The sequence below is a fragment of the Rhinopithecus roxellana genome, chromosome 2, assembly GCF_007565055.1.
Source record: "Rhinopithecus roxellana isolate Shanxi Qingling chromosome 2, ASM756505v1, whole genome shotgun sequence".
NCBI classification, from domain to species: Eukaryota; Metazoa; Chordata; class Mammalia; order Primates; family Cercopithecidae; genus Rhinopithecus; species Rhinopithecus roxellana.
Window position 1 is genome coordinate 148,352,123 of NC_044550.1, and position 25,644 is coordinate 148,377,766.

Sequence of the window (25,644 nt, forward strand, 5' to 3'; positions counted from 1 at the left end):
TTCTAGGGTTTTTATGGTATTAGGTCTAACATTTAAGTCTCTAATCCATCTTGAATTAATCTTCATATAAGGAGTAAGGAAAGGATCCAGTTTCAGCTTTCTACTTATGGCTAGCCAATTTTCCCAGCACCATTTATTGAATAGGGAATCCTTTCCCCATTTCTTGTTCCTCTCAGCTTTGTCAAAGATCAGATGGCTGTAGATCTGTGGTATTATTTCTGAGGACTTTGTTCTGTTCCATTGGTCTATATCTCTGTTTTGATACCAGTACCATGCTGTTTTGGTTACTGTAGCCTTGTAGTATAGTTTGAAGTCAGGTAGCATGACGCCTCCAGCTTTGTCCTTTTGACTTAGGATTGTCGTGGCAATGCGGGCTCTTTTTTGGTTCCATATGAACTTTAAAGCAGTTTTTTCCAATTCTGTGAAGAAACTCATTGGTAGCTTGATGGGGATGGCATTGAATCTATAAATAACCTTGGGCAGTATGGCCATTTTCACGATATTGATTCTTCCTATCCATGAGCATGGTATGTTCTTCCATTTGTTTGTGTCCTCTTTGATTTCACTGAGCAGTGGTTTGTAGTTCTCCTTGAAGAGGTCCTTTACATCCCTTGTAAGTTGGATTCCTAGGTATTTTATTCTCTTTGAAGCAATTGTGAATGGAAGTTCATTCCTGAATTGGCTCTCTGCTTGTCTGTTACTGGTTTATAAGAATGCTTGTGATTTTCGCACATTAATTTTGTATCCTGAGACTTTGCTGAAGTTGCTTATCAGCTTAAGGAGATTTTGGGCTGAGACGATGGGGTTTTCTAAATATACAATCATGTCATCTGCAAACAGGGACAATTTGACTTCTTCTTTTCCTAACTGAATACTCTTGATTTCTTTCTCTTGCCTGATTGCCCTAGCCAGAACTTCCAACACTATGTTGAATAGGAGTGGTGAGAGAGGGCATCCCTGTCTTGTGCCAGTTTTCAAAGGGAATTTTTCCAGTTTTTGCCCATTCAGAATGATATTAGCTGTGGGTTTGTCATAAATAGCTCTTATTATTTTGAGGTACGTTCCATCAACACCGAATTTATTGAGCGTTTTTAGCATGAAGGGCTGTTGAATTTTGTCAAAAGCCTTTTCTGCATCTATTGAGATAATCATGTGGTTCTTGTCTTTGGTTCTGTTTATATGCTGGATTACGTTTATTGATTTGCGAATGTTGAACCAGCCTTGCATCCTGGGGATGAAGCCCACTTGATCATGGTGGATAAGCTTTTTGATGTGCTGCTGAATCCGGTTTGCCAGTATTTTATTGAGGATTTTTGCATCGATGTTCATCAGGGATATTGGTCTAAAATTCTCTTTTTTTTGTTGTGTCTCTGCCAGGCTTTGGAATCAGGATGATGTTGGCCTCATAAAATGAGTTAGGGAGGATTCTCTCTTTTTCTATTGATTGGAATAGTTTCAGAAGGAATGGTACCAGCTCCTCCTTGTACCTCTGGTAGAATTCAGCTGTGAATCCATCTGGTCCTGGACTTTTTTTGGTGGGTAGGCTATTAATTGTTGCCTCAATTTCAGAGCTGCTATTGGTCTATTCAAGGATTCAAATTCTTCCTGGTTTAGTCTTGGGAGAGTGTAAGTGTCCAGGAAATTATCCATTTCTTCTAGATTTTCTAGTTGATTTGCATAGAGGTGTTTATAGTATTCTCTGATGGTAGTTTGTATTTCTGTGGGGTCGGTGGTGATCTCCCCTTTATCATTTTTTATTGCATCTATTTGATTCCTCCCTCTTTTCTTCTTTATTAGTCTTGCTAGCGGTCTGTCAATTTTGTCGATCTTTTCAAAAAACCAACTCCTGGATACATTGATTTTTTGGAGGGTTTTTTGTGTCTCTGTCTCCTTCAGTTCTGCTCTGATCTTAGTTATTTCTTGCCTTCTGCTAGCTTTTGAATGTGTTTGCTCTTGCTACTCTAGTTCTTTTAATTGTGATGTTAGAGTGCCAATTTTAGATCTTTCCATCTTTCTCTTGTGAGCATTTAGTGCTATAAATTTCCCTCTACACACTGCTTTAAAGGTGTCCCAGAGATTCTGGTATGTTGTATCTTTGTTCTCATTGGTTTCAAAGAACATCTTTATTTCTGCCTTCATTTTGTTATGTACCCAGTAGTCATTCAGGATCAGGTTGTTCAGTTTCCATGTAGTTGAGCGGTTTTGATTGAGTTTCTTAGTCCTGAGTTCTAGTTTGATTGCACTGTGGTCTGAAAGACAGGTTGTTATAATTTCTGTTCTTTTACATTTGCTGAGGAGTGCTTTACTTCCAATTATGTGGTCAATTTTGGAATAAGTGTGATGTGGTGCTGAGAAGAATGTATATTCTGTTGATTTGGGGTGGAGAGTTCTATAGATGTCTATTAGGTCCGCTTGGTGCAGAGATGAGTTCAATTCCTGGATATCCTTGTTAACTTTCTGTCTCGTTGATCTGTCTAATGTTGACAGCGGAGTGTTGAAGTCTCCCATTATTATTGTATGGGAGTCTAATTCTCTTTGTAAGTCTCTAAGGACTTGCTTGATGAATCTGGGTGCTCCTGTATTGGGTGCATATATATTTAGGAGAGTTAGCTCTTCCTGTTGAATTGATCCCTTTACCATTATGTAATGGCCTTCTTTGTCTCTTTTGATCTTTGATGGTTTAAAGTCTGTTTTATCAGAGACTAGGATTGCAACCCCTGCTTTTTTTGTTCTCCATTTGCTTGGTAGATCTTCCTCCATCCCTTTATTTTGAGCCTATGTATGTCTCTGCATGTGAGATGGGTCTCCTGAATACAGCAGACTGATGGGTCTTGACTCTTTATCCAGTTTGCCATTCTGTGTCTTTTAATTGGAGCATTTAGTCCATTAACATTTAAGGTTAATATTGTTATGTGTGAACTTGATTCTGCCATTATGATATTAACTGGTTATTTTGCTCGTTAGTTGATGCAGTTTCTTCCTAGCCTCGATGGTCTTTACATTTTGGCATGTTTTTGCAATGGCTGGTACCGGTTGTTCCTTTCCATGTTTAGGGCTTCCTTCAGGGTCTCTTGTAAGGCAGGCCTGGTGGTGACAAAATCTCTAAGCATTTACTTATCTGTAAAGGATTTTATTTCTCCTTCACTGATGAAACTTAGTCTGGTTGGATATGAAATTCTGGGTTGAAAATTCTTTTCTTTAAGAACGTTGAATATTGGCCCCTACTCTCTTCTGGCTTGGAGAGTTTCTGCCAAGAGATCTGCTGTTAGTCTGATGGGCTTCCCTTTGTGGGTAACCCGACCTTTCTCTCTTGCTGCCCTTAAGATTTTTTCCTTCATTTCAACTTTGGTGAATCTGGCAATTATGTGTCTTGGAGTTGCTCTTCTGGAGGAGTATCTTTGTGGCGTTCTCTGTATTTCCTGAATTTGAATGTTGGCCTGCCCTACTAAGTTGGGGAAGTTCTCCTGGATGATATCCTGAAGAGTGTTTTCCAACTTGGTTCCATTTTCCCCCTCACTTTCAGGCACCCCAATCAGACGTAGATTTGGTCTTTTTACATAATCCCATACTTCTTGTAGGCTTTGTTCATTTCTTTTTCTTCTTTTTTCTTTTGGTTTCTCTTCTTGCTTCATTTCAATCATTTGATCCTCAATCGCTGATACTCTTTCTTCCTGTTGATCGAGTCAGTTACTGAAGCTTGTGCATTTGTCACATATTTCTCGTGTCATGGTTTTCATCTCTGTCATTTCGTTTATGACCTTCTCTGCATTAATTAGTCTAGCTGTCAATTCTTCCACTCTTTTTTCAAGATTTTTAGTTTATTTGCGCTGGGTACGTAATTCCTCCTTTAGCTCTGAGAAGTTTGATGGACTGAAGCCTTCTTCTCTCATCTCGTCAAAGTCATTCTCTGTCCAGCTTCGATCCGTTGCTGGCGATGGGCTGCGCTCCTTTGCGGGGGAGATGCGCTCTTATTTTTTGAATTTCCAGCTTTTCTGCCCTGCTTTTTCCCCATCTTTGTGGTTTTATCTTCCTCTGGTCTTTGATGATGGTGACGTACTGATGAGATTTTGGTATAGATGTCCTTCCTGTTTGATAGTTTTCCTTCTGACAGTCAGGACCCTCAGCTATAGGTCTGTTGGAGATTGCTTGAGGTCCACTCCAGAACCTGTTTGCCTGGGTATTAGCAGCAGAGGTTGCAGAATATAGAATATTGCTGTACAGCGAGTGTACCTGTCTGATTTTTCCTTTGGAAGCGTCCTCTCAGGGGTGTACTCCACCCTGTGAGGTGTGGGGTGTCAGACTGCCCCTAGTGGGGGATGTCTCCCAGTGAGGCTACTCAGGGGTCAGTGACCCACTTGAGCAGGCAGTGTGTCCCTTCTCAGATCTCAACCTCCGTGTTGGGAGATCCACTGCTCTCTTCAAAGCTGTCAGACAGAGTCGTTCGCATCTGCTCAGCGTCCCCCAAAATCTTAACTCATTTTTGTGTTAACTCAAAAGTCCACCATTCAAAGTTTCATCCAAGGCAAGGCAAGTCCCTTCTGCCTATGAGCAGGTTAGTTACTTCCTAGATATAATGGGGGTACAGGCCTTGGGTAAATACAGCCATTCCAAATGAGAGAAATTGGCCAAAACAAAAGGGCTACAGGCCCCATGCAAGTCCAAAATCCTGTGGGGCAATCAAATCTTAAAGCTCCAAAATAATCTCCTTTGACTCCATGTCTCACATCCATGTTACTCTGATGCAAGAGGTGGGTTCTCATGGTCATGGGCAGCTCCACCCCTGTGACTTTGAAGGCTACAGCCTCCCTCCTGGCTGCTTTCCCAGGATGGTGTTGAATGCCTGTGGATTTTTCAGGCACACAGTACAAGCTGTTAGTGGATCTACCATTCTGGGGTCTAGAGGATGGTAGCCCTCTTCTCACAGCTCCACTAGGCCGTTCCCTAGTAGGGACTCTGTGTGGGGGCTCCAACCCCACATTTCTCTTCTGCACTGCCCTAGCAGAGATTCTGCATAAGAGCCTTACCCCTGCAGCAAGCTTCTACCTGGAGAGTCAGGCATTTGCATACATCCTCTGAAATCTAGGCAGAGATTTCCAAACTTCAATTCTTGACTTCTATGCACTGGTTGACTCGACAGCACATGGAAACTGCCAAAGCTTGAGGCTTAGACCTTCTGAAGCAACAACCTGAGCTGTATGTTGACCCCTTTCAGCCACAGCTAGAGGAGCTAGGATGCAGGGCATCAAGTCTCTAGGCTGCACACAACATGGGGACCCTGGGCCTGAGCCAAAAAACACTTTTTCCTCCTAGGCCTCGGGGCCTGTGACAGGAGGGGCTACTGTGAAGACCTCTGATGTACCCTGGAGTTATTTTCCCCATTATCTTGGAAATTAACATTCAGTTCCTTGTTGCTTATGGAAATTTCTGCAGCAGGCTTGAATTTCTCCTCAGAAAATGGGATTTTCTTTTCTATCACATTGTCAGGCTGCAAATTTTCCAAATTTTTATGTTCTGTTTCCCTTATAAAACTGAATGGCATTAATAGCACCCAAGACACCTCTTGAATGTTTTGCTGCTTAGAAATTTTTTTTCTGACAGGTATCCTAAATCATCTCTCTCAAGTTCAAAGTTCCACAAATCTCTAGGGCAGGGACAAAATGCCACTAGTCTCTTTGCTAAAACATAGCAAGAGTCATCTTTGCTCCAGTTCCCAACAGGATTCTCATCTCCATCTGAGACTACCTCAGCCTGGACTTTATTGTCCATATTACTATCAGCATTTTGGACAAAGCCATTCAACAAGTCCTTAGGAAGTTCCAAACATTCCCACATTTTTCTGCCTTATTCTGAGTCCTCCAAACTGTTCCAACCTCTGCCCATTACCCAGTTCCAAAGTTGCTTTCACATTTTCAGCAGTGCCCCATAGTGGTACCAATTTACTATATTAGTCGATTTTCACATTTTTGAGAAAGACATACCTGAGACTGGACAATTTACAAAAATAAGAGGTTTAATTGGACCCACAGTTTCGCATGGCTTAGAAGGCCTCAGAATCATGGCAGAAGGCAAGAAGGAGCAAGTCACATCTTACATGGATGGCAGCAAGCAAAAAGAGAGCTTGTGCATAGAAATTCCCATTTTTAAAACTATCAGATCTCATGAGACTTATTAACTATCACAAGAACAGCATGAGAAAGACCTGCCCGATGATTCAATTACCTTCCACTGAGTCCCTCTCACAATATGTGGGAGTTCAACATGAAATTTGGATGGGGACACAGCTAAACCATATCTAAATCTAATGTAGAATCTTCTAATTTTTGCTGTGAATTTTTTGATACAGTAACTTTATTCCGAGTTATCTGTTAAACTTATTATAATTCCTAAACCTCTATGTTGGTTATAATAAATACACATCTGGCCAGGCGCGGTGGCTCAAGCCTGTAATCCCAGCACTTTGGGAGGCCGAGGCGGGCGGATCACGAGGTCAGGAGATCGAGACCATCCTGGCTAACACGGTGAAACCCCGTCTCTACTAAAAAAAATACAAAAAACTAGCCGGGCGAGGTGGCGGGCGCCTGTAGTCCCAGCTACTCGGGAGGCTGAGGCAGGAGAATGGCGTAAACCCGGGAGGCGGAGTTTGCAGTGAGCTGAGATCTGGCCACTGCACTCCAGCCTGGGTGACAGAGTGAGACTCCTTCTCAAAAAAAAAAAAAAAAAAAAAAAAAAAAAAATACACATCAACAGTTACTCTTGTTATTTGTTCTATAACTTCAAAATAAATTTAGAGAAATAGTTAAAAAACTTATATCGTTTATCTACTATAAGGTAATCCAAACTTCCATTGCGCAGCCTTTCTGGCATCTCAACTGGATGCCAGTAGGTTATGAAATATCTCACCATTCCAGCAGGACTTGTTCTCAGAAGCACCCTAGCACTTAGGATAATGGGCTAGGCATAGGCAGAAGAATGAAACTGGATCCCCACCTTTCACTATATGTTAAAAAACAAAAAAAAAAACAAAAAACAAAAAACAAAAAAAAAAAAAACTCAAGGTGAACTAAAGACCTAAATATAAGATCTTAAACAATAAAAATCCTAGAAGAAAATCTAAGAAATATCATTTTGGACATTGGCCATGGCAATTATTTTAGCTAAGTCCTTAAAAGCAATTGCAACAAAAACAAAAATAAAGGACCTAACTAAACTAAGGAGCTTCTGCACAGCAAAGAAATTTATCAACAGAGTAAACAGATAACCTACAGGATGGAGAAAATATTAAGAAACTACGCATCTGAAAAGGTCTAATATCCAGAGTCTATAAGGAACTTAAACAATTCAACAAACAAAAACAAATAACCCCACTAAAAAAAAGGCAAAGGGCATAAACAGACACTTTTCAAAAGAAGACATGCATGCAGCCAGCAAATATATGAAAAAATGCTCAACATCACTCACTAATCATTAGAGAAATGCAAATCAAAACCACAAGGAGATAACATCTCACACCAATCAGAATGACTATTACTAAAAAATTAAAACCAACAAACAAATAGATGTTGGTGAGGCTGCAGAGAAAAGTGAACACTTATACAGTGCTGGTGGGAATGTAAATTAGTTCAGCCACTGTGGAAAGCAGTTTGGAAACTTCCTAAAGAATTTAAAACAGAGTTACCATGCAACCCAGCATTCCCATAACTGGGTATATATATTCAAAGGAAAATAAATTGTTCTACTAAAAGTGCTCATGTGCTTGTATGTTCACTGCAGCAGTATCCATGATAACAAAAACTTGAAATCAACCTAAATTGCCCAGCAACAGTAGAATGAGTAAATAAAATGTGGTACATATACATCATGGAATACTACAGAGCCATAAAAAGAATGAAATCATGGTCTTTGCAGCAACATGGATGAAGCTGGAGGCCGTTATCCTAAGTTAACTAATGCAGGAACAGAAAACCAAATACTGCATGTTCTCACATATAAGTAGGAGCTAAACATTGAGTGCACACGGACATAAAAATGGAAATAATAGACACTGGGGATTACTAGCAGGGGAAGGGTGGCAGGGAAGTGAATGTTGAAAAACTACCTATCAAAGACCATGATCACCATCTTGGTGATGGGACCATTTGTACCCTAAACCTCAATGACTCACAATTTATCCATGTAACAAACCTGCACAACCCCATGAAGCTAAAAATAACAGTTGTAAAAATAAAAAGAAAATAAATAAAACTTGGCCACAGGGAAATAAAAAGTCCCATAGCACTGCATAACTTCAAATGTCATTTTTCCTTTTCCAAACTTGTACCAGTCACTATTAACTGTGTGTTTAACTAAGAGTGGCTGGTACAAGAATGAGAATGAATGAATCTTTGCATTCATAGCTCAACACTCACCAAAGAAGTTGAAAGTAACTTCATTTAAATCTTCCTCCCTGGCCCCATTGAATTTTCTTTCATAGTATGCTTCCTTCCTTGCAAACTCTCATCACTTCAATCTCCCTAACTCTGATCTTTGGCCTTTCAGCCCAGCTGGTCTCTGATGCTCATTCCACATGGGAAATTGTCCCTAGGTGGAGCAAGGCATCATGGGATTGTCCCACAAATTTCTCTTCTCTCAGAGATCAATTTCCCCATATAATGTTTTCAGGTTTTGGTTGTTTAATGGTATGAATGCTAGTTTAATTTTAGTTACTTTATCATAGCTGGAATCAGAATTCTAGCTGTTTGATTACAGTCCTTTGATGCAAAAGCCATCTCCATTTTGATTGATAGTTTATATAAGAAAATTAAGGCTAAGAAACTACATACTGGCTTTTTGGTTTCTTCACTGATTGTATTTTAGGAGTTGAACAATTGAAACAAAAAATTACATAATAACAAATAATGACACATTTTCAATGTGAAACTCAGCTTCAGGTTCTGCCATATCTACTAACACCAAAAGGCAGTGTTTCATGAAGTCTTGATACATCATTAGCCTTTTAGATAAATCATGCATGACTCTGCCTATGCAGATTTCAATGTAGGTTTATCAATTTTATAGCAACAACAAAAGCTGTTTCATTCTCCTAATAGCATGTCTCCCCCCACCAACAGAACCATTTTCTCCATGATTATCACCAGAACTCCCCTCACCAATGCTCCAAGAGGCTCCAAATGATCCACACCAACACTAATCCTTGAATGCTGCTTCCCAACAGTTCCACCATCTTCATTATTGAAACTGCTAATAAGGCCTGCACTGCTTATAACTGGAGCAAACCAGGCATCCTGCACCATTTATAACTGAAGTAGACCAGGCATCCTATAACTCACAACCTCTACCAAATCTGACAGTATCAACAAACAGGAACTGCTTACCAGAGCACCAGTGCAATTGCCAGTCTTTCTGCTGTTGCCACTAATGTCATCTGAAAGACATCACTCCATATCACTGCAGGCCATAAAGTTAACTTTCTAGTCCTCTCTCAGTCTCAGCTGATTGCCATAGATGATGATACCATTACCATTGTGATTGGAAATGCCTGTTTAAATAAGCACAACTGGAATTTGCATCTCTGTTTACTTCTGTCTGATTGAATCCCTGCTTCCATTGTTACTTTCCTCCACAAAATTCCTCCCAGAATGTTGCCCAGATGTTTCTGAAACATTATAAATCACGGGTGCCACAGTGAAGGTTTCTATGACTGGTAAAGTTTTCCCCTGTTGAGGTTATATGGAAGACCCCTCATCAAGGGAAACCATTCCAATGTTGCTCATAGTGCTTTCCTTTCTGACCTCATCTCTGATGACAACTAGGCTTAAGATAATCAATTGGTTTTATCCTTTACCCTCACTTTAAATTGCACCTTCTATATCTTTACGATGACTGTTTTCTAAGGTAAGAAAAAACCATTGGGTTAATCAGAAATCCTATTTTTTATTCTTAGAATCACTGATGGCATGAGATAACCAAAAGTTATATTAATTCCCGTTATGACAGTTGGCCATTCAATTTAGCTCCTACTACAACACCAATATTCTCCCCACAAAGTCTCCAGTTTATAAAACTCTAATTCATCAAATTTTCAAAAACACAAGCCTAATTTAACTTTTCGTTTTTACTATGTAGGTTTCAGTGGGATTCAGGAACTTTTCCAATTTACAAAGGCATTTAGTAGCTTAGCTGGACTGTCTTGAGGTATAGTATTCAGTGTGTCCCTAAGTTTCTGGTTATGATAAGTTCATGAATTTATAACTCACAATTGTCAGCATTGGTGGTATTTTTAAATGAGCCCAATTTATTTGAACCAACTTATTATACATCCAAATGATGAGTTAATTTTCTACTAACAAGTTCTTCCCAGAGTTCAAAAGTATCTTCCTTAAAATTTTAGAGCTTCACCTCAATACTATTTCTAATGGTCTGTTACATTTTGGAAGGCAATGTCAGCGCTCCTAACACATTATTAATGGGCTATCCCAGCCCATCTTCCCTAGAGTCAGTTTGACTATGTAAAATATTCTTGAGAAAAACACATTCTCATGTAAAAATATGCAAGCAACATAAAAATAATTATGTCATAAGTGAAAGAAAAAGTATTCTATGCTAGATAATGAATTAAGACCGTTCTACCTTGTGGGATAAATTCTGTTACCACACTCTTATTTCCTATTCTGCATTCACCTTATGTTCTGAGTAAGAAGCATCAGATTTCATTTTTCAAAATTCTCATAGTAATAAAAACCTATTAAAAAACCCCAATACTTTCAAGCTTGTTAGCATATTTTCAAAGATGACATTAGATGTGCAGCCCCAAGTGGGAATTTTAAAACAACACACATATCAAACTATTGGACTTGAGAGAGAAATAAGTTTGTGGTATGTGTTGTTTGTCCTGATTTACAGGTAGAACATAACTTTTAGTCATGCATTATTAACTGGAGATAGGACAGGAAAAGGGTTTCATTGTCCCCAGATTAATTAATGGCTGTTCTTCAGTAAACATTTGCCTCAGAGTTCATTGGAAAAATTTCCTCTTCTATTTCACTCTGTCCCTGAAAACTCAACTTAATAAAATCCTAAAATGCCTATTTTTTTTTTTCTGAAAAAAGGAAATGCCTATAACAAAGCTGAAGCTCCCCAACGGCAATGAAGGCACGCATTTAACTCACAGGAGTGGTCTCTATGTTTGCCTTTGTTCTAGTAGGGAGGCCTCTAACTTTTCATGTTCCTCTTGAATCTCAGAGCACACACAGATACTTCCAGACTATATTCCTAAATAACTAGTCATGCGGACAAACTGACTTGTGACTTCCTCTTCTCTTAAAGCATTTGCCTGGTACCCTAGGAACTGGAGCCTATTCCACATCAGTAGCAGCAGTGAATCTTTTAATCTAAAATTGCTAAAGTTTCTAGCATAAAAAAATGGAATCAATCTTGATGTGGTTTATTTCCAAGTAGACTTTGCACTTCATCAGATTGCTTTTATTTCCTTTCTGTTTTTCATCATCTTTTTGTTGAGAAACAGATAACTTAGGGAATAAGGATCAAATTTTGATTTCAAAGACATATGTCAAGTCACTACTGTGCCATTCTCATCAAACATCTGTCTTATTAATATTTTTAAATATTTTTCCCCTCAAGCACACTGTTATGGTTCTTTAGCTTTCATTCATTGACAATCTTTTATGATTATAACAGCATGGCAGTTCTAGTCATTCATTTGCTGATCTGATGGCCAATTCTCCTCATCTCCTAGCATCAAACTCTGACTCCACATAATCTATTTGTCCACTTCTTACATGCCCCAGTCTACCAATGTTTCCAATCACATTTCTAGACTCTCTGCCCTGGCTCCTGTTGCTCTGTCTTGCTTCACCACTGCTTCTCTGAATGGTCCTTTCTGCTCCCTTTTATAATTAAAGGTGATAATGAATATTCCTCACCCACACAAAATTCAACACAGACTCTCCTGTTCAAAAGGAGCCTTCCTTCATTCAGCACCCGGCCTCCTTCTGTCTTCTCCTAGGGCTTGGAGTGTTTTTTTGGATCTTCTTTCATCTGGGCATGGAAGAAGAGAAAGTTTAAAGGATCCTACAGGAGGTTTTGGAAAACTAAAACTGGCAGCTGTCCAAATCACTTCAGCCCAGTGTCAAGAAGCTGAAACTCACTCACATGGCCACATCTAACTGCAAGAGAGGCTGGAAAATTTAGTGTAGCTCTCTGCTCAGAAGAAAGAGAAAATGATTTGGTACATTCATGCCAGTCTCTACCACCTTTGCTCATTACACTTCTGCAGCCAGTTTCCACTTACATCTGGAGTTCCCAAGATAATGTGTTTCACAACCAAGTCTCTGCAGTCCCTACCAACTATGGATTGACATGCATGAATTTTGGCAGCAAGTATTTATATGTTTAACTTATATTTATTGAGTTCTTACTCTGTGTCAGCAACTGTTCTGGGTGTTGAGTAAAAGCGGTAAAGAAAGTGGATAAAACTACCAACACTTATGAGCTTACATTATTTCAGCACCTTCTCAGAGCCTTGTGAGAAGAAAGAATAATAGCCACCTGCCTGTGTTACAGAATAAGAAGGGTACCCAGAAGATTCTTTTAATCAGACATATCTTTATTTATTCGGGTAGCATATTATTAATTGCAATTCAACCACTGCAGTTAACCCTTGAACCCTCTTTTGAATATATTAATTCTTCTGGAAAGAAGAACATATTAAGTCACAAGAGCTTCTGTGTGAATCTACCTGTCAGCTGTCTTTCTTTAATATGGAAAAATGGTGCTACCTGGAGGATGAAAGTGCCCCAGGGGCATACAAAAGTACGTAAATGGAGAAAAAAGTAAAGAGCTAGTGAAACTTTATAGTTTCACTTCAGACATTTATGCATGTCACAGTAAGTACTTTTGTAATATGTACAAAACTGGAGGGAAACATATTATCAAAAGCCAAGATTTCACCCAAGAATATTAGATGATGAGCTCATTTTCCAGCCATTACACCAGTCAAGCAAAATTTTGAATCTCCACCTTCATGGGATGAAGATCAATTTTGACTATGAATCTCACATTAAATTTTCTCAAAACTTGAAATAAATACTCTGTGTATTTAACCAAAGATTTTGGTAAAAGAAGAGATTTCTCCCCCTCTCCCTGCCTTGGAATAATTGGAACTATTAAATCCAATAAGTGAAGATCTCACCAATTTAAATGGTAGAACTTAATATGAGAAATTTCTAAATACGGCTTGTTGTTTACAGTGTTCCTGCATAACTAAAAGAGAAAATTATATGTAGAAACTGAGTCTCTGCCAACTCCTATCAGAGGCTGGACTTTAACATAAATTGAAAAAGCTTACATAGCTATTCAAAGATATTTTGAGAAATTCAAGGATTCATATATAAATTCTAAAATTATCTGTATATAAAATGAGCTTGTATCCCTAATTATTACATCTCTTTTCTTACTCATAGGAAAGTATACTAGGCATTACTTATTTGACTTGAGGGAACTTATACTGTTTTTTGTTTATCATTTCTCTCCCATAAATTCTTAAAATTCCAATTAATATTGCTGAAAAGTAATCATTTCTATCTGATTAAAAAATGCCTGCACTTTGGTAGGCCATGTACATACAGAAATACGTAGAAGTGGAAGAGCTATAAGAAGTTTCACACTTATTTCTTCCAAGTCCTTCATTTTACAAAGGAGAAAACTAATGCTTAGAGAGGTTATGGAAGTCCATTACCAACACTAGAAGAATAGCTCAAGTAGACTTTCTTTTGAAGGTGGGTTAGCTGTGCCAGCCTTGTTACTAAGTATAATGGTGTTAAATAACTGGATTGGATTTTAAGTTCAGATTTAAATCGGGTGAATGGGTTTTGAGTTAGTTCTGGGATGGACATCAGATAGAAATAAATAAGGGTCAAAATATGTTTTTTGACAAGTACTTTAACTTTCCACTGAGTATAGTTCATTGCATATTTTTATGTAGTGGCAGTAGTCCAAGCAAGCCCTGTAATTACTTAGGGAAGCAAATATTTTATTCTGTTTTGAAAATGGGTTTGCTCCTGTTAAATTAGTTATCCTGAGGGAGGGTAAAACTAATTCAGGGTTTGTTTATCTATTTAGAAGGATACCATTCCCATTCTGCCTGCACTGCAGAAATTGGAGAAAACTCGGGTCCAAGGCATAAATGCTGAAACTTTAAATCCGTTCATTGATTCTTTACAAGATTAACTTTCTAAGAATGCTTAAATTCTTAGGCATTTGTCTGAGACGGAAGTTGGACTCTTTAAGCCTCATCAGGAGCTGTTGCTGCAGTTTATTTATAGTTCATAAGGTCGAACTGATTCACTTAATTGGAAAACGCTGCTTCCTAGTCTATGTGCCTATTGATGTACTGTACATTTGATGCGATTAGTTACCAGGGTGAGATTCTAATATGACCTTTGTTAATAAGGTGCATTCTCCATAATGGGCTGTTTGCAGTTTCTAAGAACCGTTTACATGATGTGCCTGGTAATCAGTTATGTAGTACAATTCCCATGGTGGAGAGAAGGATCCACCTTAATTGGAATAGTGCAGAAGGCTCAAATCTGAGAACATTTTAGTAGTCTGTGATTGATTACTTGCAAAGTTCCATATATGCTTTTAAGGTGAGAAAGGCATGTTTGTACAACTAGCCTGACATAAGACATTTTCCCTTTGGAAAGCTGAAGTACAAGATATAAACATCATGAGGGAAAGAGTGCATGGGTGACATAATGGAAAATTATTTGTCCATTTAGATAAATGTTGTTCATAGAATAACCATCCCTGATTCACTTTGCAACATATCACACACGCACACACACACCAATATTTTATTAGTTTATTCTTAGAATTTCTATTAAAAAGGAGTACTGCCATTAAAACCATTTGATCAACCTGTCTTTTTAAATGATACCATTTGTGGATTATCATGATGCTTGAGGGGCATAGAAGACAAGAGTGGCTATTTGAAAGTAAATAACCAAAATACACTTTTTCAAGTGAGTAGCATGACGTTATAGAAAGTCTCCTGGATTTGGAGCTAGGCAACCTAGTATCAGTGTTAACTTTACCACTTATTTGCTGTGTGACTTTGGTCAAGTTAATTAACCTTTTGAGGCTCTGTTCATTTATGAAATGAGAATAAGAATGGGTACCTCGTAGGTGTGTGAGTAATATATGAAGTAGCAGTCTGCTCCTCTGTAACATGAGAGTTCCTGAGAGAACTGAAAATAAAAATACAAATGTTGATATAACGGTTTTATTTTCCAGTAAAACTAGTGATATTAAGGACAAGGGACCTTCATATTAAGAAAAATGTAGTAAAATGCTCTTATAACTATAAATGAATAGCTATAAAAATGAAAATCAGATTCAGAAGATGAACATCCCTAAGACACCATCTTTCACAGTTTCCTTCATTTGCTCGAGAGCAATGGTTTGTCTGTTTTCACTACTACAGTGTTTTTCAGACATTTCTATCACCCAGTCATACTTCCAACAAAACACAAAGCCATTAAAATAAACTACCCCCGCAGCTAAAACATTACCATATCCTGTGTCACTATCCAGTGAAGAGTGGCCTGTATCATGCAGACATTTCTACTTCTGCACACTGAAAAGAATCACATGGTAGGATTCTTAAGAACCCAGGTTTCAGACCCTATTGCAAACTCGCTGATACACTAAATCTGTGATGGAACCATGGAACCTGCATTGTAGTAAGTACCATCCGCAGTGTCTGGTGGCTCTGATATAAGACGTCTGTAGAAAACATCTTGAGAATCAATGGCAAAATGCGAATTATGTTTCTTAATTAATCTATATCCTGAATTATATCATATCAAATCTGCATTCTGAACCCTCGGTCTTTAAGAGAAATGCTTATATTTTAAAATATAAGGGATAGGACATTAAATTAATTATATGATGTGGAATATTATTTGAATCTTTTCTTTCTCCATTGGATAACTCATATTCTTACAAGACTAGGCGATGGAAACAGATCCGTCACAGAAGTTGGTCCTGGGAATGAGTCATTGTGGGGTGGCTTCCTGACAATGGTGCCTGAGGAGTGTACCGAGGGTGAGAAGAGTTTTTAATCAGTACCCCTGAGATCTCTCTCGCAGATGAGTAAAACCGTGGAGGAGGCTTCCAAGGATTTGCATCAGTGGGTTGAGAGGATCATTCGAAAAACATTTATTACTGTGTTTATGGAATCATTATTTTTTCCCTAAGCTGTCCTGGTCTTGTGAAGTAGAGATTTGGAGATAATACAGTGTAGTCTCTAATAAAATCTCCCGTATAGATCTTTAAAAATAATTTTAATATTAATTAATATTGATACTAATGATATTTCAGAAGGAAATTTATTTTGAGTTTTTTTTTCATTTAAGGCATTATAAATGAACAAGAAAAATGTAATTGTTAGAGAAATGACATGGAGGCTCTTTTGTTAAAGTAAGTGATACTTTTTTAGTTTATTTTTTATGAAGGACTAGATTTCTAGATACATAGCTTCTAAAAATGCAGGTTTATCTGTTTAAATAAAGAAAGCAATTTGAAAAACAGTACTGGTCTAAGAACACAGTAAAATCAATAATTTTACATTTTCAGGATTTAGATAGAATAAAAACCTTTTAAACACTACTACAATAACCAAACTGCCTAAATTATCTAACTCAATTTCTTTCCAGACTATTTCCTTTTTCAACACAAATAATAGCACCCAACATTAACACTATATAAGAAGCAAATTCAAATCATGTTGGTATTGCCTGTGCATTATGCTCAATAATTTTTTACTTAGCTTTATCCTGGAAATTAATGATGGTATAAGAGGGGTAAGATTCTTAAAATTGCTATTTTTAAAACAGTGTTGAAAAGGAAATATTAGTTACTTGGACATGACTGACAATTCATGCTTAATAATGGTGTGGCAATTCTTCGCAGTGAAATGGGTATGAGCCTCAGGAGCCTTGTGTGCTGTTACCTGCAAACACAGAATGTGCTTCAGTTTCTAGGCTCTTTATTTTCAAGGTTTTCACACTCATCTCACAAAACTTTTTTTTAAATGTTGCATCCTTTATTTGATTTGATAGTCTAACAGATGCTTTATGCCTCATGCTTCCTCACTCTCCTTGTTAAGTGTATACTGCTTTTTTCTTCTTTCTTTGTATCAAGTGTAATATTAAAACATTTCTCTATGTGGAAAACTAATTCATAAGCCTCCTCTGGTGAGAAATATTTGGGCTATTATTATTATTATGCTTGCTCTTTTGCATAGGACCTGTTTTCTGAGCAATATGCCTCTATTTTTCTTAAATCTAACATACACATGTTCTCAGAATGGAAAAAAATAATTTTCAAAATTTGAAAGTAGAGTCTCGCTGACACATCGTTGGCCAGTTACCAACAGGCGTCTTTATGAGTGACAGCAGTGCTGAGCACACACACACTGGAACTGGTTCTTTCCTTCTGGTAGGAAAGGAAGAGAATCCGTATGTCCTGGGGATTCTACATAGATAAAAACCGGTTATAATTAACTTCTCTTGGTATTTCTATAACTTCCTTATGAAGAATTTCTATAGTAAATCAATTAATGTATTAGAATCAGTTGCCCAAGTTACTAAAGTGGATGAAATGGTGATGTGGTAGTACTGTAGAAAAATATTAAACTTTAAAGTGAGGGTGCCTGATCCTGGTCACATCCATGTTACTTAAGGAGTAGTGACCTTAGGCAGTCTTATGCTTTCTCAAAGCCTCTGTATCCTTGTCTTAAAATGAAAATTACACTCGAGCTAGCCACATTGGGTGAGAGGGCTGCCCAAGATAAAATATGTGAGAAGAAATAAAAAAGTAGCCTTGTTTTCCTTTAGATTACCCTTCATATCTGATCACTACATGAATATAGTAATAAATAAAAAATAGAATAAACTGCACTCTTGCCTTATTTATATGTAGGTAGAAAAATAATTTGTATCATTAAGTCAAAACATGAAAAAGAAAAGCCCAGAAGGAAGCCAACAATTTAAAAACAAGTGTTACAATCAATTGAAGATAATGGAGCTATAGGATCAAGTCTGTCTAGTTTCCTGGTTCTTAATCTGTTTCCCCACTGACCTCCTTTAAAATAACTGAAAACTAATATGGCGTAAAATATCATTTTCACCACATTTTTCTGATTTTTTGGTTATTTTTAAGGTCCTGTGTATTGATTTCCATCTCTCATATTCTTTATGATTCTGGCAATGGTGAAGAATTTAAGTGCTTGTGATTAGAAAAGGCAATATTCCATAAAAAGGATGATAGACCTGCTGTGCTTTGTCCTCTCAGGACCCTCCCCATTGTTTTTTTGTAGAGGAAAAGGGAAAAACATGTTTTGTCCATACTGATCAGTTTTTATGTTGCAACAGTGCCTAGAAGGGGGCCTGCTCATCATTAATCCAGGCAAAACAGCAACATGGTGCTGGTAGCAAAGCAGGAGATCCAGCTTGAACCTAGAACATTCTGTTTAGTGTGGTTCCCACATCTGCTTTTGCAGCTACGCAGGGAATTATGCTGGCGCTTTGGCTGGCAAGACTGTGGGTACCAGAGGCTCAGAAAGTCCTCGCTCAGGACTTCGCAGCCTGGTAGAGTGTACCTAGGACATGCCAGAAACCATTTCCCATCACCCAAGTATCCTTTCCTTAAGCAACTTGGAGAAAATTCCAGAAGTAACACTGACTGAAAAACTCTACCTAGATGTGCTCCTATAGCTTTTGCTGAAAACTGTATCCTTTGAACTTCTTTCCAATAAATTATAATTTGTATAAGATTTTATGCTGCAACTCTTACTTTTACCAATTCACAACCCCAATGTGACTAATTCTGAGGACATTCCTCATACACCCAGGAAAGTACTTCATCAGATAGATCGCCAAAAATAAAAATGTGTAAAACAGATTTGATTGTAATATAATGATACATTTTACTGAAATGCTGTGGCCAGACTCTCCTACTTTCTCTCCCCAGGTCTCAACCTCTGTTTTATGCCAACAGAAAATTTTTTAAAAAGATGTGCTTCATTTTATTAGAACAAATGAGTCAAAATATACCTATTTTTCTAAACCTACTTAAAATAGGTCTATTCTGGCTATTAGGGCAATGGTTCTATAGAATAATATGTGTATTAGTCTGTTCTCATACTACTAATAAAGATATACCTGAGGCTGGGTAATTTATAAAGAAAAAGATATTTAATAAACTCACAGTTCTACACGCCTGGGAAGGCCTCACAATCATGGCAGAAGCCAAAGGAGGAGCAAAGGCATGTCTTACATGGCAGTAGGCAAGAAACATTGTGTAGGGGACCTGCTCTTTTTGAAGCCATCAGATCTCATGAGATTTATTCACTATCATGAGAACAGCATGGGAAAAACTCACCCCCATGATTCAATTATCTCCCCATGGGATCCCTCCCATGACACATGGAGATTATGGGTGTTACAATTCAAGATGAGATTTGCATGGGAACATAGCCAAACCATATCAATATGGCTCTCAATTTTGTGTCAGTCAGCAAAAAATGAGGATATATGCCATTGGTAAAGAACAATATTCACACATTTCTGTTAAGTAAGAACTCATGTTTAAAAGTAGACTAACAGATCAGATCAGGACAAAAATTAGGAACTATCTTTTGGAAATGGCAATGAAATAGAAAATTTGAAAATTGAAATTGTGCAAGGTTTCATAACAATGCTGACAAGTAAGAATTTGCTTATATGTTCAATAATATTGAGGAAGTATACAATTTTCAAGAAATGCAAAGAGTTCATTGTTTATGATATTGGAAATGAAATATGAAACATGAATTTGGAAATAGAGTTGAGAAAGAGTGGGCAGAATGAGAAATAATGGTATTAAGTTTTCAAGATGGTATTGAAGTGTGAAAATAAAATATACATATGTGTGGTGTTTATATCTATCTACCATCTTATCTATCTATCTATCTATCTAGCTATCTATCTATCTATCTAAGCTATCTACCTGTAACCTCCCAAAATATGATGTTTCAATTTTGGTTACAGTTTCTTTTGAAAACAGTAAGTTAAGTCAAAATAGTATTTAATGAAAAAACTTGACAATTTTTACAATCAAGAAGGCTAAGGAAAGAAGATTTTTCAGAAGCACTGTTGAGAATATAAAGTCCTGAACTAGTCGTTACCCTTTGTTAAAACAGATAAAAGAGGTATTTGAAAACCACATATGTAACAGTTACCGTAAAGACACAATGAATAAAGAGTATTAGACTTGTGAAGTTAGAGTCCCTTTTATGCTAGCACATACTCTGTCTTGTCATAATAAAATTGAATTTGTGGTTATTTTATTTGCTTAAAATGTTTACTTGTGATAGTCTACCCTTTTAACCTGTTTTGTTTTAAATTTTCTATCAATTTGTTTTCTTTTTCTACATAGGTGCTTTTTAAAACAAGTTTTCAATGGAAAATTGCATTTACTTACTACATTTTAATAGAAAAGTTTATTTAAAACATTTGTAACAGGAAATAAATTTACTTACCTAATCTGCTATGTACAAACCAATACTATGCTAATTAACCCAGTGTATGTTCCTTATTTAAATTTAGTCTGTAAATTCACTGCTTGTTAGTCAAAAAGCCTTAAGATTTTGTATTCTCCTTATAAGCCAGTAATAAAAATTAATTGTAACTCTAACAAATTCTTTTCTGACAAAAGCATGAAACTTTTTCCTTTTACAAAGCAGTTAATAAACAAAGCTAGTGTTTGGGATCAGAAATATAAGAGCTATATAGCAAAAGAGACACCCAAAGAATGAAGATGGGAATAAACAATAAGAAAGACAGAGATGGATTAGGTTAAGATTGAATTATCCATTTGAAACGTGGATAAAAGGTGAGAGGGCAAAAAGATTGAAAAAGAAGGTATTCAGTCTGACTCATTTATTCATTCCTACAACAGATTTCAAGGAAGTTCGCTTCTCTCTTTTCCAAGATGACTATTTCATACCTTAAATTCTCTTCCCCCATATCACCAATGTAGTGCATAAATTGCCTTATACTAATTCGTATCATTAGACAAGCATATCGTTGTCTTCCCACAACAAATCTACGTAAGAACTTTAATAATTTACATCTGCTTCTATGTTTTTCTTCCTTCTGTTGTAACTGACAAATTGAATCTTTTTTAATGAAAGTCCAGTTCTTTTACAAGTGTTTTGAAATCTCTTCCTTGCAAACTTTTAAAGGAACATCTTATTTTTCTTTATTATACTTTAAGTTCTAGGGTACATGTGCACAACAGGCAGGTTTGTTACATACATATACATGTGCCATGTTGGTGTGCTGCACCCGTTAACTCGTCATTTACATTAGGTATATATCCTAATGCTATCCCTCCCTCCTCCTTATAGTTAAAAGCTATCAAACATTAATGCAATGAGAGCTTATCAAGGAAATTAAAAAAGAAGTTTATGAGAAAGTAATGTTTGAGCTAAGATATGAAAGATCTGTACATATAAATTGGACCAAAAGAAAAGGGACAGATTTCCAGAAAAGAAAAGAAAATGGAAAAAGTATTCTAAGGTCCTGAAAATGGCCAGTGTTACCAGAAAATAAGGGGGAAAGTAGAATAAAGTAGGCTGAGAATTGGGAAGAGGTCAGAGGTTGCAGAACACTGTGGGACATATTTAGAAAAGTTGTTTATATCCTAAGGTTAGTGAGAAGCTATTGGAAGATTTTATACAAGGAGGTGGCAGCATCAGGTACATCAGCAATGCAACACCATATTCCAAGAGAACAAAATGATATGGATAGAGTACTCAAAATAGCTTTTGCAGTATTCCAGACAAGAGACTGTTATAGTTTGAACCAAGTTTGAGGGAAATATTAAGAATTTGTTTCTTTTATCGCATTTCAGTGCATAAGCAGTTCTAATTGGACCCCACATACTGCCTCCATTTATTTGTTGCCTGTTCATAGCCAAACTCTTCCAGTGAATTAATTACATATGCAGCACCCACATTCTCACTTCTTATTAAATATGAAAAATGCAAAATTTTGCATTTACCACTGAAACCAATCTGGCTAAAGTCCCCAGATACCTCCATACTGCAACATCTGTTAAATTACTTTGTCATCTTATTTCATATCTAAAATGTATTTGACTAAGATGACCAATGATTCATTCAGTAAATGCATTTTTCATTCATCAATACATATTGAGATTTTACTGTGTGAAATTTCTAATATGTTTTGCTAGGTATACAAGAAAGAGATGAGTCTAGTGGTTGAAGCAAACAGTAATGAATGAATTGTAAAAATAAATGTAAATTTTCAACTAAGATTAAATTTATAAAAGTTACTAGGAGCTCATTCAGGCAGCGTCAACATGTTATTCCTTAATATCATTACATCATATTCTCCTACATATCTGTATGATAGATGATGGATAGAGATTACACATAGATAGATAGATAGATAGATAGATAGATAGATAGATAGATAGATAGATAGATAGGGAGATGGATAAAAATATTTAAAAGACTACCACAAAAAGGGAATCTATGAGTAAAACTAAAATACTAACATAGTTGAGCTAGACAGTCTCTGAGACATATGCATATAGAGAGAGATAGATTATCTATCTATCTATCTATCTATCTATCTATCTATCTATCTATCTATCTATGTTTATCTATCATCTTATTTACCTATGGTTCAAAATTACAAAGTGCTCCAAGGCAAGGCAGGGTGGGGACAAAGTAATAGGATACATCGAGTATAAGCTTCTCTTGAAAGAAAGAAAGTAGGTGACAGAGTTAAAATTTTTTTAAAGAACAGAGGAAATCTGATACACTATAGATAAAATCTCAGGAAAGGAAAAAATTGGAGATTCAAGAAAAAAAGCTTATTGCTGATAGAATAAAAGCATAAGAGATGTGAGAGGCTGCTAGTAAGAGCAGAGGTGAATTGATGGATCATTTTAGAAATAAAAACATTTCATAATCTGCAGTAAGGAGTAAGACATCAAAAAGACTAGATTTTTCTGTTATAGCTATGATGATATAGTATGAATATTAATATAAATAATAACATTAAGCAAATGTGTACTGTAGTAAATTATTGTTTTAAACTGGGCAAATCCCAAAACATATAACAACCAGATATTAATATATTAGCTTGTTCAAAAGATGAAGCTTGTCTGTAAAAAATTCTCATATTGAATTTATCTGCAATGTTCTTGTGAGTAGCTGAACTCAAATTATTCCACCCAAAACTCATCCACTCCCATTTAAACACAGATAACACAGATATTGATTCATTTATAAAATAATTTTCTCATTAATGATTATCTCAGATTTCTTTATCAATTTTATGATTAAAAAATACATTGATTGGTTGATTGTTTGACTAGGTAACATTAAATTCTGCTTCCATATCCTTTCTTTTTATTTTATATGCAACTGTGTACATGCGTGCACACGCGCGCACACACACACACACATCAAGCCATTTTCTAATTTCTAAGACCATTTATTTTCTCCTTTAGTTTTAATGTAGAAACTATTTAAATCTATGTGTTTATGTCTAGATACAGCTTTCGTTAAAACGATTTTATTTTTACATATGACACAATTTCTCTTTAAAATATTGTCTGTCTATATAATTTTATTTTTGCTATGAAAAAAATGATGGTTTAGTGAAGCTTTTCTTTCTACTCTAGAAACTTGGGAGACCTATTTATGTGTTTGGTTTCATATGTAAGTGAATAAAGACACTCGTCAGATGTACTTTACCAGAGACAGATGGTAACGTCTTATTAAGGTTATATTCCTTCATGTGATTTTTAAACTTACATATATTGATGCATATCTTCTTTTTTTGGTATTTTTTGCTTCATATGATTTTACACTGACTTCTGTCATGTATGGATTCATGACTATTATATTATCTTTGCATATCTTTACTGTAAAGACATCTCTTATACCAGTAGAATGCCTTTGAATTTTGTTTTGTAACCCAATTTGTTAATACATATCTTTTAATTCAATGTTAAACACAGTTCTGTTGCACTGCATACTTTCAGTATTACTTTGCTTATTATATATTTTGTTACATATTTTATCGGATTTGTTTTGCTCCGTGCTTATTTATTTTTCTCCCATTTATCTTTTGAATAATTTTTAATTTTATTTTTTTCCTATTGAGTGTTCAATTCCATTGGTATAAAACTATTTGACTTATTAAATACATAGGAAATCTAGATATTTTAAAACTCACTAAGTTAAGGGGTAAAAGATCACTGCTTATTTCTTCATTACATAAAAATGATTTTAATTAAGGTGTTGATTTTTGCTACACTCTTGCTCAACTACAACAAATCTGTGATTAGCATATTCAGAAAGGGTATATATAAAGATTTCTTTTTTCTTTTTCTTTTACTTTTGTTTTTTGGTTTTTTTCTTTTGCAGACAAGGTTTTGCTCTCTCACCCAGGCATGAGTGTAATGGTGCAGTCAGGTCTCACTGCAGCCTTGACTTCCCTGGCTTAGGTGATCCTCCCTCCTTAGCCTCCTGAGTAGCTGTGACTACAGTCATGCATCACCATGCCCAGCTAAATTTTTGTTTTTGTAAAGACAATATTTCATTGTATTGCCCAGGCTGGTCTCAAACTCCTGGGCTCAAGCAATCCATCTACCTCAGCCTCCCAAAGTACCAGGATTACAGAGGTGAGCTACTGCACCAGGCCAAGGATATCTTTCTATTAGTTTCACTAATGATTACCAATTTAGTTGAGGTAAAACCTGATTTCTTAATTTTTCTATGATATCCTTACATGTTATGTTAAATATTATACAAAGACAAATAAGATTATTGTGGGGTTTTTGTTTGTTTGTTGTTGTTGTTGTTGTGCTTTTTTTTTTTTTTTTTTTTTTCTGTGGAGTCTGACTTGGTGGGGTGGTTATATAATTGGTTCTGGTTTCTTCCTTGGGAAGATCTATTAATTCCATCAGCTATTATATGTCTTAATCTTTCTCATCACTGTCTTTATCACTTTTATTCTTGCACATCTAAGAAACTTTTTTAACTTTGTCTTCTAGAGTAATAATTTGATTTCCTACAATACCAACCACACTATTTTAATGTTTTTGATGTATTAATTCAGTTATTGAACTTTGTATTTTCTTAAAGCATTTTCTTATTGCTATAAGATTCTATCACATTTACATTACATATTTCATTTGTACATATTCCATATATTACTATGACCTCTCTATTATGTGCTTATTACTTTCTTTCCTACTTTTGCACAGGCCATGTCTTACTGAATTTTACTTAGAACAAGTAATGATTTATTCCTCTAGTAAACAATTTTTAGAGACAAATGTTTCAAGTTTTTTTTGAAAATGCTTGATTTATGGTTACAAAATCCTCTTTGTTCTTGTCTCTAGATTCTCCTTCATTTTCTTTTTTCTTATTCTTGGGCAATGAGAAACCTATTCAGACTTAGTCTTTCATCTCTGACAATGCATGTGGTACACAGTATTGCCTAATATTTGACAAGTAGGAGAGCAGGTTTTGCCTCT